This window comes from Lepisma saccharinum, chromosome 28 (genome assembly GCF_977018435.1).
Source record: "Lepisma saccharinum chromosome 28, izLepSacc3.1, whole genome shotgun sequence".
Taxonomy (NCBI): domain Eukaryota; kingdom Metazoa; phylum Arthropoda; class Insecta; order Zygentoma; family Lepismatidae; genus Lepisma; species Lepisma saccharinum.
Genome location: NC_139256.1, coordinates 43,163,955 through 43,177,872, shown reverse-complemented (window position 1 = coordinate 43,177,872; position 13,918 = coordinate 43,163,955).

The window sequence follows — 13,918 nt, the reverse complement described above, 5'->3', positions numbered from 1 at the left end:
AAGTGTCGTTTATTTCTATTTGAAAGATGTACCAATCTCTCATTTAACTATTGTTTTCTCTAACATAATATAGGGTGTTCCGTATAGGACGCCGAATTATAAAATTAAATAAAAATAGGGAATATATCATGGAAATAGTTATATAGGGTGAGGAAGTCAAACGGTAAGATTTAAAAAAATCACAAAAAATAGAGAAACGAAATATTAGTTAATTTTTGGGCATGGATGTACTGTACACGAGTTGAAATTGCTAGTGTACCTAAAAAATGTTCATTTTTTTAAATATGGTCATAGTAAGATGGCGTCCTAGGTGTTGCACACATTGTCGGATTCTCCGAGTAAATCCGCCCATGACGTTATGCTGACATATTGGTAACCTTTTTCCTCCCGGTCCTCGATGACTATGACCCAGATGAAGAAACACTCTTGCTGCAAGATGGTGCAACTAGCCATACAGCTAGAGTGTCTATGGATGTGCTTACACTCGCATTTCATGGTCGTCTCATCAGCACATTCGGCGATATTCCGTGGCCTGCCCGTTCACACGATTTTCCGGCTCCTGACTTTTTCCTTTGGGGTTACCTCAAATCCAAAGTATTCAAGGACAACCCTCCAAGAACCAGCGATAATTTGAAGGAGCGGATTCGGCAAGAGATCCACAACATTCCGTTGGAGATGCTAGGAAACGTCATGGGCGGATTTACTCTGAGACTCTGACAATGTGTGCAACACCTAGGCCGCCATCCTACTGACACCATATAAAAAAAATAAACATTTTTCAGGTACACTAGTAATTTCAACTCATGTACAGTATATTCATGTTCAAAAATTAACTAATATTTGCTCTCTATTTTTTGTGATTTTTTTTAAATCTTCCCGTTTGACTGTCTCACCCTGTATTTCACATATATGTAAGCAGTAACATCTCCCATTTACGCATGAAAGATAATGCCAGGCATATGTCCACCCCTACTGAGTCTGCATGCATTTATACGATGCACAAAATTATTGATGACCCTCTCGCAGATGTCTGTCCGGATGCCTCCAATCACCCGTATGATTTCCGCCTTCAGTTCCAAAAGGGTTCGTGGTTTGTTGGCGTACACCTGTGATTTCACAAACCCCCATAAGAAGAAATCACAGGGTGTAAGATCACACTCCACCTGCCAAAACCCACACCACACAGTCGTTCTCAGCGGATGAATGGATTTCACGCTCCTGGATTATTCCAGGATTTTCGGAAGGAAAGCACAAGAAACGAGTCAAAACAATTGAGGCTACATTAAACGGCATGACAACAGATGCCAACATTGGTAAGAACAGGTATGCCAACCTCGAAACAAAACAATAGCACTCGATTGAAATTCGGCGTCCTATACGGAACACCCTTTAGAATGTTCGTTCTACTTACGCTTTCCAACAATGTGAAAGAGGCTATAAGCCTGTCGACTATTACTATTACCAAGGCCCTCTCCTTTACTTTAATAGCACTTGAAATGTATGTGGATCTATTCTATTACTTTTTTCGCATCGGTATTGAAAATCTTTTGAGAAATTTTACACGTTTCTCTAGCTACAAAAAATCCTTCCACATGAAAAGAGGGATTTCAATGACGCTGCACCCTCTCTCTGGAAAGACAAGTGATACGCCTGCTCGGAATTGACCCAGCTTCCATGGGATCGCTGGAACGAGCCTTTAACGTTCCAGAACGACCCTCCAGGCCCAAGGTCCCCGGCGATGCCGAAAAGTAAAGACAATTTTCCCGCAATTACGCGCACAGCTACGGCCCTTTTCTTTTCGCCCTTTTGTTTCAAGGAAGGGCTGGATGGAGGCGCCGTAACTAGCTGGGTGGAAATCCCCTCTTCGTAGTATCTTATGGGAACAATAGGGGAGACACATGAAAGGGTTTGGTTATGAAGTGCCGAGGATGGCGGAGGAATGGAATAAACTGCTTCCAAAATGAAGTTGGGAAAGATGGAGGGAGGGGTGGGGAAAAATTCTCCTGCTTATGTTCTTCCTCTTGCTATTAATATTTAGGATCTCGAATTAATTTCACTGAGATATATAGACGTTAAATTGATTGATTGAGTTGGTGCTTTAAGTCCACTTTATGCACAGTAAGGCTAATCGGGACTGGACCTAAAGTTTAAAGTGGGATCCGAACCACTATGTGCTTCCACCGGGAGTCGAACCCGGGATCCCTTGATTACAAGGCGACGACGGTACCACTGCGCCATCGGGGAGGCCATATAGACGTTAGAGGAAAACATTATATACTTTTTTCCAGGGTCTCCCCGATGGCGTAACGCTGTCGCCTTGTAATCAAGGGGTCACGTGTTCGGTATCCGGTGGAGGCACATTACACAGTGGTTCGGATCTCGCCATAAACTGTAGGTCCAATCCCAAATGCCTTTTATGTACACAAATTGGACTTAAAAACAACAATTCAATTAATTTTTCCCCCGTTTATAGGGAGATACCAAGTCAAGATGATGGGACAATGCACAAAGATAATGTTCTTCTTTTACCACTAGTTTTCAAGAGATTATTATTCATATTCAATTGGTTTATAAAATTTGAGATTTTTTTCATGCTTGAAATGGTCATGTCACATTCATGATTATGGCGATCTTATGTTTTATTATACAGGGGTGCACCTTTCTTTATGTGTGTGTTTAACGAAAATTAATACAATTAGACAATCATTTTAAAACACAATACGGGGGCCTCCCCGATGGCGCAGTGGGAGCGTCGTCGTCTTGTAATCAAGGGGTACCGGTTTCGTTGCCCGGTGGAGGCACAAGTTGTTCGGATCCAACTTTAAACTGTAAGTCCAGTCCCGATTAGCCTTACTGTGCATAAAGTGGACTTAAAACAACAAATCAAGCAACCAATCAAAACACAATAAAAATATGCAAGTGTCGGCCACTTCTCCAATTTTGAGACAACATTCGATATGAGACAAAAAGATCGAGAGCAGCTTTTAAAATTGGGGACGAAAACGTGACCAGCTACCGAAAGCTTTAATAAATTACTTGTTCATATAAAATTTCAATTACACCAAAATTGCTTTTCTATACGACTTATTCAGTCAGATCAGGGACGGTGCCTATCTTATTATTTATGCATGGATCACACATGTAAATGTAAAGCTATCCATGTACAGATAGACAATATCCTGAAGGTGATGTGATCAGCACAACTGTCCAGTCGATCTATGAATGGACATTGCAGGAAAAATTCGCAGCCGAAATAACCCTGGAATCGAACCCGAATCCCTCGTGTGTCAGTCAGATGCTCCATCTATTGAGCAGTCAAGGCCATTGACTCAAGGGATAGTCAACACATACATAAAGAGGAAACTCAGGACATCACAAAGGTATACAAACAATTATATTAGTGGTGATTCCAGGGTATACCGCGTGTGCGCATTTAAGTACTTTCGGAAAAAGCCTTGCACCGCACCTCCCAAAAAGGTTATAAACCCTGCCGTACAAGGAGCGGTTAAGCCAGTGGAGGTGAAGAGGTTTCGTGTAGAAAGGGCAATAACACGAACAAACACTTTGCTACTGTCATTTTTATTGAAAGGCTTTACCGAGACCTTGTCATCACCCAGATACATGGCGGGGTTTCTCCACTTGCGGCTGTCCGCGGATGAGGGAACCGCCAGCCATACACACTTGACCCCCGCAGCTTCCTTGAAAGACTCATTTTGTGTTGAAAGTTGGTGTGGGGAACGCCCTCGAACATATCGTGAGGCTCCCTGCTAAGATTTTTACACCCTAACAGCGCCGGCAACTGTTAAAGGGGCGCTATTAGGAAGCTGACTACTTGAGTACGGTTCAGGGTTGAGGAACAATGGATTCCTTTTTTAGGAAGGTGGGAGCAGGCGTTTACTTGGTGCATAATCCTTGGAAAAGGTGCATGAGACGGCGAGATGAAAGAAGCCGCTCCAGCACCAAAAAGACTGATTATTCACAGTGTCATTATTTGTGGAGAGTATTACGTGGCTGTACCGTTACACCGTTCTTTGGAAGCGTCAACTGAGGACAAGAGAGAGGTTATACACTTTTTTTTCATAAAGCATCCTTCATATCGAATTCTCATTAGTTTCTAGAGTGTGCTCATATTTTAAATAATTTCAGGTTAGGGTACAACACCAACGACTGGGTGGTACACTGATATGGTGGCGCAAGCGACTGTACATTGTACATTGTAATACATCTATATTCGAACAAGGCACGTATCTAGAAATATGTTTCGGGGGAAGGGGTCCTAACGAAGTGTCTCAGGAATAATAATAATAACAATAATGCTTAAATTAAAATAATATTAAATCAAATTAATACTAATTACAATACATAAATTAATATTATATTATTATTACACGAATAGGTAAAAATACTGCATAACAATAGAGATATAACAGTGCATATTCATTAGGTAGCTTACCTGTAGTTAAGATCGGAATAATTTACATAAAAACAAGTGCCCTGGCAATTAAATTAATGTCAAATAGATGAATAATTGAATATTTATGGAATAACAAAAATGATGTTACATGTAGTTGGAGAAAAGTAAGTTCCTTATTAATATTTTATGCATATTATTTTGAGTAGTAGTGTACATAAATCTTCCTTGTAATGTCATTCAAAGCCGTATGATCCCAATATGATCCTTGCCTTCTAAAAGGTTCAGAGGAAATTAATAACCATCGATTATGCAACAAATGCTAATATTTTCATTAATTAATTTTAGTACTTGGTAAGTCTTTCGGGGGAGCGGACCCCTGGAAACCCCCCCAAAAAAAAGATGTCCTTCCTGTCCTTCAAAGTTGTATGATCCGAATGTAATCCTTGACTTCCAATAAGTTCAGAGGAAATTATTCAACAAAGGCTAAATGAATATATTTTTCATTATTTAATTTTAGTACTTGATAAGTCTTTAAGGGGGGTTCCGGACACCCTAGACCCCCCTAAATATGTCCTTGATTCGAACCACTGGCGTACATGATTATTAACAGAATATCAGGTACTCGAATAGTGCCAAAGAGGCTTAAAATCGCGTTTCACAATCCAGGAATTCATTATGAAATCATCGTCGACGATAATTTGTAATCCGCTGGATCTACGCTGGTAGACTTGACGCACGCTAACCACAGTCACTTCTATTATTCCTGTCCTATGTTGAATTTGGAGTTGTACACTCCTGTTCACATAAAGTAGCACATACTTCATCTGTTGTTTTTTAAGTCCACTTTATGCACAGTAAGACTAATCGGGACTGGACCAACAGTTTAAAGTGGGATCCGAACCACTATGTGCCTCCACCGGGTATTGATCCAGGGACCTCTTGATCTAACCTTATAAGAATGTGCCACTTTTTACTTTATGTGAAGAGAAGTGTACAACTCCCAATTCAACATTGGACAGGAATAATAGAAATGACTGTGGTTTTCAGGCGTGAAGTTTAACAACAACAATATCCAAAATAAATTAACAAAAATAATACTACAAAACACTTTTCTATAGAATATTTCCGACCAAGAAGCTGGCTCAGGAAAACCTTTGGAATTCCTTGCATTCAAGTACAGTCATCTGCAAGAAAATGAGACACCTACAAGCAGAAATGGCGTTGTGGGTGTTGCCTATCTTTACAGCGATGACCGAACTTGCTATTAGAAACTTGTCATTGCCCATCCTCGTCGTGACGTTAGGCAACACACACAACGATATGCAGAGAAGCCAGTATTTCAGGACCCACGTGTATCATATTTCCTGCTGGTGACTGTACAAAAATTACTTGATTTTCCCCGTCTAATTAAACTTCCCTAACTTGCTCAGTCATGGATAGGTTTCCAAAACTTCTCCAGGTTGTTCATGTTCGTGAAAATGTTCTGATATGACCACTTGGTCAGAAGACTAAGAAGACCCTCCTCCAGTTTCCTGGCGTAAGGCCCCCAGACTCCCGGATCGAAAAGAGGTAAGCGCATTATCTCCGCCATGTAAACAAGAGATCGCCGGTGGACCCCAGGGGAGTGCGTGTCTACCAAATGACCCCTTAGCCACGAGCTCCCCCTTCCCCACGCATCGCAAAATAGCAGTAACCTTGTTAGAGGAAACTTTGGACCTCTTGTATGGGACTAATGATGCAGATGATGAAGATATACGTCAGATGGCAGCACGGAGGAGAAGACCCCTGCCTCAGCCTCTTACTAAGGCATCAGGTTTAATTAAGATAATTCTGTTTCGCTTTTGCTTGGATAATAACGATTATCGACTTCTGACTGCGCCTCATCTCTTTGGGTATTCTCTCTGCGCTATTTGTGTTACAGATATCAATGTAATTTAATTAACAGGCCTACCTGATAGCGTAGTGGCTAACGTGTCGCCTAGTAAGCAAGGTGTTCCATTTAAGATGCACACACACACACAGACACCCACACGTGCAAAAATAAATAATAATAACCCGTGACTCTACAGTGCATACCGGGTTAGGCTACTCACTCGTAGCTCCCCAATTTCCTCACAATGGTGGGTTGCCACCGGTCCTATACACAGGGCGAAAACCCAGATATCTCGTATATACGAGTATGTATATATAATATAACCAATATTATCGACTAAACTATTGATTTTTATTCTTTTCATATTGAGTTTCGCTTTTCTGCCACTTTTGGCTATTTGCGGCGAGGAGGATGACTGGTGATACGATGAAATCTGATGAAGGACCACTAACAAAGAACACCAATGTCCAGGTAGGGATTCGAACCCGTGACCCTTTTCACAGCGCGATGTGCTAAACAACTCCGCAACGGAGATCAGACAAGCTATTGACTAATTTCATATTGACTAAATGACTAAACCTAACCTAACCTAACCTAACGCTATTGGTCATTGTGTCATTTTCTAAATAGATTACTACTTTCTGTATAAATAAACTTCTGTGGTCTAGTAGGTAAGGCGTATGACTTCCACGCGGGAGACCCGTGTTCGATTCCTGGGGGGGTCTAAGGTTGGAATTTTTTTCGGCCTTGTCCCCGCATAAAGCGGCTCTGGGGCTCACCCAGCCTGAACTAAATGGGTAACTGAGGGAAAGTCGACCGGAGCGTGGTGCTGATCACATCACCTCCAGAACGGGCTAGGTCGAGAGTGTGTGGGGCCCTACACACACATCCTATGCCTCCATGGCATGGCAGGGAAATTTACCTTTTATAAATCTGTTTTCATTATATGGCTGTGTTCTAAATGTGTTGGTGTTGACGAAATGAACATCACGTACAAGAGAGACAGGAATTCCCGTTTCACCATAAATCACCTTATCGTGAGCTGACCAGCCATAAGGTGAAACGGGAATACAAGACGATAGTAGTATATCTAAAATACACTTTACATAATACAAATGGACCTCTTCGAAGGCGTAGTGGTAACGTCGTCGCCTTGTAATCAGTTGGTTCCGGGTTCAATACCAGGTCGAGGGCTCATAGTGGCTGGGATATTACTTTGAACTGTAGGCCTAAGCTTCAATTAAACCTACCTGTGCGTAATACAAACATAATACACCTGCCGCCATCAAATTCCTTAAGGACCAAAAAATTTCTGCAGTCGCAGAAAACCACTTGCGTTGTTAATACCTTTAGCATCTTTACACTGCTCAAGATATCTTCAGCCAATTGCATTAAGGGTATTGGTCAAGACCACGTTGATTGTGATTCCTGGGCGTTAGAACTCTTATCTTCCAGATAGGGCACCTTCAAACACCCTAATTCAATTTAAAGGAGCGAGGTTCAAGCCTACGTGGGTCGCACACTAAACTCTGCGAAGGTCATCCTGTTCACATAGATTCTTCGCGCGCGTTGGGTTTCGTCTCGCGTGCACACTAATGGAATTCGCTCTCCTTTCTACCTCCAAATTAAAGTCTTCATAGTCTATCTATAAAAACAGTAATGTAATACGCATCACATTTACCCTTATACAACTTTCTGTTCCCCCCTCTTTTTCCTTTATTATCCCCAACAGCATTTCTCCCTGCTTTTCAGTTCAGTGATATGCCCCCCTGTATTTTAACCATTGTTTTGTTCAACTCTCCCTCTTTTCTTTGTTCCTGATTTCTTTCAAAACCCCTCTTTGCTTTTGTTTTCTTCTCTCTCCCCTTGCTTTCAATTCGGTCTTTCCCCAGATAGATAGGTTTGTTTTTCCCCATCTTCCAAGGATGGGTCTCACACTGCCGAGGACCCGACAACCGAAAAGTTTTGTCCGTTAGGGAGCAATCCTTATACAGAAGGGAGCCACAAAAATAATAAACTGTTACCAAGAAAAACTTCCGCATGTGAATTTCAGGGGGTAAGTTTTTTTTATTGACGAAGGGGGAAGAATACATTATGCCTACGCAGAACCGTAATTATTGTTCGGGAGGAGATGGACTGGCGCTGAAAGATTAGAAAGTTGAAATATAGATGCACAAAGAGGGAACCGGGGTGGAACAGGATGGAGTCTGGTGGTATTGCAAGGAAGGAAAAAAATGTCATTAGCCATCAAGAAGACTATTAAGCAGTACCAGTCACGATCTGTTTCTCCTCGCCCCGTCTTAGCTGTCTCGAGTCTAGTTTTGAAAGAGAAATATATCCGTATTTTCTTTCCCACTTTCTTCCCCTGTACATCTGTAAGATAGGAAAAGGAGAGCGTATGAAATAGGGTAGAAGAGAAACAATGCAACTTCGCTCCAAGACAATCATGCGAAGAAAGTTAGCTATGAAGATTATCCCATGGATTTTGTCTGTCTAACTGTCAGACTGAAGTGACAAGCGACACTTGTTACTTGGAGATGAACCGTCAGAATGCAAACATTCGTACCGGAGTGGCACGACAAGATGCATATGTCGCTTGTCGCTTCCGTGTCAGTTGGAGTGGGATATTTATTCAATGAGAGATTTCAGACCGGAGCGAACCCTCAATAAGCAATGCAACCTTTCGTACCTAAGCGACAAGCCAAGCTGAAGGTGTCGCTAGTAGCTTGCGTGTCTCTCTCACTAGGCCGTTTTGTAAACAACGCATCTTGCCGCTTTGGTCTGTTGTTCGCGCATACACAGTGAATGTCTTACTTTGAAACAGCCTGTGTGGCTTGTCGCTTCGATGACAAAGCTCTCTTTCACAGAAGACTGAAGGCATTCCGGTGTGTGTGTAGTTTGTGGTCGTGTGGCTTGTACTTCGGTCTGAAAGCTATCCAAGATGCAGATGTGCAGGGAAATCTCTATTAACCCACAATTATAACAATTCAGCCAATTGAACGAAGCAGAGTGAAAAGAGAACATGCACGTGTCATTAAAATATTCAACAAACCTTTTCACAGTATGTAGGTATCAAGGCGAACAATATATATTCTTAGTGTTTTTTCTCTCTTCGAGATTATCGTGCACGTGTGCGACCACGCAACACACATTCACGTTGCCGCTGATATTTCTCTTCTCTTGAACGACATGCTAAAAGCGATTATATGCTATGGAAACAATATCATTCCAGCCGAGATTTCGCTATGCCACAGGGCTTAACACATTTCATAAACACACACACACAAAAGGACAAACACAGGGTGCCCGGGAATAAATCATGGAGCTTGGTGAGATTATTGTGAATTATATGTTAAGAGTTTGTTAGATTTGTTAGATTCTGCAACTCAAACAGATTCTTCACGTATTCGAAAATATTCTGCAAATCGTGAGTAAAGTATCAAGTTTCTATAACGGTTTTAAATTTCATTCCACGCTGCAGCTAGAATATCGCTAGTAAGTGGGTCACATTCTCAACATTTACACTAGAAACCATGTTTTCTGACATGACGTGCTTGCTTTTACTGACCTTCGCCACCTAGCATCGCCCTGTTAATGGTGTATAACCAATATGTAGTCTTTGAGTAAATTGAGTGCATACCGAGTAACGTATATTAACGTAAACTAACCTGAGCAAACCTCACCTCATAAACTTGTATACCGTGTTTTTAGGACTATGTTTCTTGATCTATGAAAAATACTGTATCAAATTTAACTGCGTCTTATCGTCCGCAAATTTGTCAAAGCATGCTGAAGTTAAAGGTTGAGAAATCCTGTTTGCACCCCAATGTGAGGCTACGAGGGTAAATGTCCTTTATGAGGGCAGGGAAACTTGCTTCTCGTACCCTCAATTCAATTGTCCTGCGTTCAGTTATCAGTAGTGGGTGTACGGTAAATGTGTAAGGTAGTAAATACTGATCAACGTTTTACCACTAGAGTAAATTTCTATACAAGGTTTCCTGTACAGGAGAAGCAATAGAGTACTGCATAGTACCACGTTAAGTCGCTCGCACTCGTTCGAGTTTCCCACACTCGAACGTTTACAGTCGAATATCATTTTAATGTGACATACGTAGACACATGTAAAATACCCGTCCTGGCAATTTTAGCCCACAATAATCTGTTTCATTTCCATATATGTACATGTATGTATGTATGTGTGTGTGTGTGTATATATATATATATATATATATATAAAACTATATTGGTAAGATGACTAAATTACATTTTTACAAGGAGATTATGACTTTGTTCACTTAAGTTTTAATTTCACTGCGTGTCACTTTACGATCCATATTTGAGGGCCAATACCACAGACAAATTACGGTTATATGTGTAAGTAGTAGGATCAACCCGGTTGACAAACCGAAAATGGGGCTCGGTGGGGCTCGCAGTGTTGCCAGCTCCTCACTCAAAAAAATTACCAAGGTTTTTGTTTTTGGGTCTAACCTAACCTAAAGCAAGAAGCTGGCAATACTGCTTGAGGCTTGCTTTAATGGTTTACTCTCGTAAGGCATGAGCCTTATTTTCTCGCAGTGTTGCCAACTCCTCACTCGAAAAAATCACCAAGGGTTTTTTTTTGGGTCTAACCTAACCTAAAGCAAGGAGCTGGCAACACTGCTTGAGGCTTGCTTTAATGGTCTGCTCTTGTAAGGCATAAATCTTATTTTCTCGCAGTGTGGCCAACACCTTACTTGAAAAAATCACCAAGGTTTTTTTTTGGTCTAATCTAACCTAAAGCAAGAAGTTGGCAATCTTGTGTGCTCGCAGTATTACCAACATTTTATTCGAAAAGTTACCAAGGTTTTTTTGGTCTAACCTAACCTAAAGCAAGGAGCTGACAACACTGCTTGAGGCTTGCCTTACAGTACATAAAGCAATTTGCCAACCTACTGGTATTTTTGCCATAGCTTTTTACAAAAAAAAAAGAGGAGAAAAAGAGAGAGGGGGAAAAGTTAAACAACGGACAATGTTGCTAATATTTACCTACAGCTTTTTTTTACTTGGCAAGGGCTTAGCCAATTTATATACTGGCGTAACATACATACACTGGGCAAGGAGAACCGGCAACAAACACACACAGCCGTAAAAGAGAAAGAGATGGATGAATGGATGGCAACACAGTATGTGTGTGCGTGTGTGTGTATAATATGTAGCATTATTAACTAGAGTGTGTTGGCAACCCACCTGCAACTAAAAAAGATAGAGATACCAACATTGCTGTAAGATGAAGAGAGAGAGGCCTATCGCGACTTTTGTAAACCTCTCTCGCGGAAACGATGTGCTGCACATGCATACGCGCGCGCTGGCACTTCTTATTATTTTCGTATTGTGAGGCAAACAAACAAATAAATAATTGTTGTTTTTTTTTTTAGGATTCCTGGCCCCTATAACCTCGCCAGGGTGCGTGGTGCCCAACCAAAAAAAGTAAAAGGTTCTAACGGCTGCGGTTGTAGATAACCGCACCTCTGTAGGGTTTCACGTGTTTTTTTTGTATGGTAGTGGTGGTGCCGGCAATAGTGGGTGGGTTAATTGTTGTTGTAGTATTTTGGTTATTTGGCAGAGTGCTGCTGGTAACTGGAGGAGTTAGCGTGGGAACGTGATGCGATGGCGTCTGATTGTCTCCCACGTTATTGTTCCCACCCGAAGGTCTGCTCGGCCCAGTTCCGGTCGGTCTTTGTACGGGTGGCCTCGGCGGTATTGTGTTGGTTCCACCGCCGGGCACGCCAGGTACACTCGGGTATTGATCAACATCCGGCGAAGCTGGGACGTGATACACATCAGGGTTTTTGTCTGCTTTTTCGCCATTCTTCTGGCCGGACTTTCTATAGTACGCCAGGGTCACCCATATTATGACGACTACAATGCAGAAAGCTCCAAAGGCTGCGATCCAAATCATGATGGACGGGTGTGTTGTTTTTTGTTATTATTTATCGTCAAAGGCCATGCACACGTAACTCGAACCAACCTTGGAATTTTAGCTACCGACAGGTATAAGTTTCTATTAGAAACCCCGCGCACATCAGTTGCAGTCGAGTATTGCTACTGGGTAGCCGCATAAAAGTGTACGCTATACCAAGTGTAATATCAAGTGTAATAGAAACCGAATTAGTTTGGTCTGTCAGGTGAGTACCATATCAGCATAAGTTATACGCACACAAGTTGCTTGACCAGCTATAAAACTAAAATTTACGCAATTATACTACTGTTTTGTGTGTGTTAAATTGCTAGCAGCTTTTTGTAGGTAAGTTTTGTTTTTTGTTATTTTTTTGCATGTGTGTGTGTTAATAATAATTGCGAGCGGCGTTAGTGAACAGAAAGTGTTGTTTTGATTAAACAACGAAATTACGCTAAACAAAAAAATATGAGCATATATAACATGTGCTTGAAAAAAACTATTCTTCATCGCAAATAACATAAAAGCGAGGTAACAATCGGAGGGAGAGGGGGCAATGATTATGATCATGTTAGTTTACTTATAGTGGATAGTATTGACGCGTGTACACTGGGTTGGATTTGTTGTTTTAAGTCTATTTTATGCATAGTAAGGCTAATCGAAACTGGGTCTACAGTGGGATCCGAACCACTTCCACTGGGTATCGAACTTGGAGTTTACAATTATACAAGTGTACAGGGGAAACTTTATTTTTTTGAATTTGTTGATACTCTCGATTGGATTTTGTTGTTTTAAGTCTATTTTATGCATAGTAAGGCTAATCGAAACTGGGCCTACAGCGGGATCCGAACCACCTCTGCCGGGTATCGAACTTGGAGTTTAAAATTATACAAGTGTACAGGGGAAACTCTATTTTTTGAATTTGTTGATACTCTGGATTGGATTTTGTTGTTTTTAAGTCTATTTTATGCACAGTAAGGCTAATCGAAACTGGACCTACAGTGGGATCCGAACCACCTCCGTCGGGTATCGAACTTGGAGTTTACAATTATACAAGTGTACAGGGGGAAACTCTATTTTTTGAATTTGTTGATACTCTGGGTTGGATTTGTTGTTTTAAGTCTATTTTATGCACAGTAAGGCTAATCGGGACTAGGGTTCGAACCTAGGACCTCTTGATTACAAGGCAACAACACAACCACAGCACTATCGAACCCTAGTAAATATGTAGGAAAAAACAACGGTATATACATAATCCAAAGTTGCGTGGTTCTAGGTCCCATAGGAACCAAGAAAATCAATGTCTTGGAAAACATCTTAAGATATTTGTCTTAATCTTTAAGAAAGTCGACTTCCGGTCTGTCAAGATGTTACTTCCGGTCTGTCAAGAAAATTTTCTTAAGACATTTGTCTTAAGATGTTTTCCAAGACATTGATTTTCTTGTCTCCTAATTGACCTAGGATAATGATTTTAGGTTTGTTGGATAGGATTTGACGAAAACTATTCGACTGGCAAATAAAATCGATTCCACCCCTTCAAGTTTCGAAAATATAGACAATTTTTTTATTTTTTGAGAAACTTGATTTGCTGGCTTAGTTTTTACCCTATTTCGAAAATTTTAATGACATTTGATAAAAAATTGAATGTACTCTACAACCTATTGGAAACATAATGATTAGTGCTTACTGTTTTCGA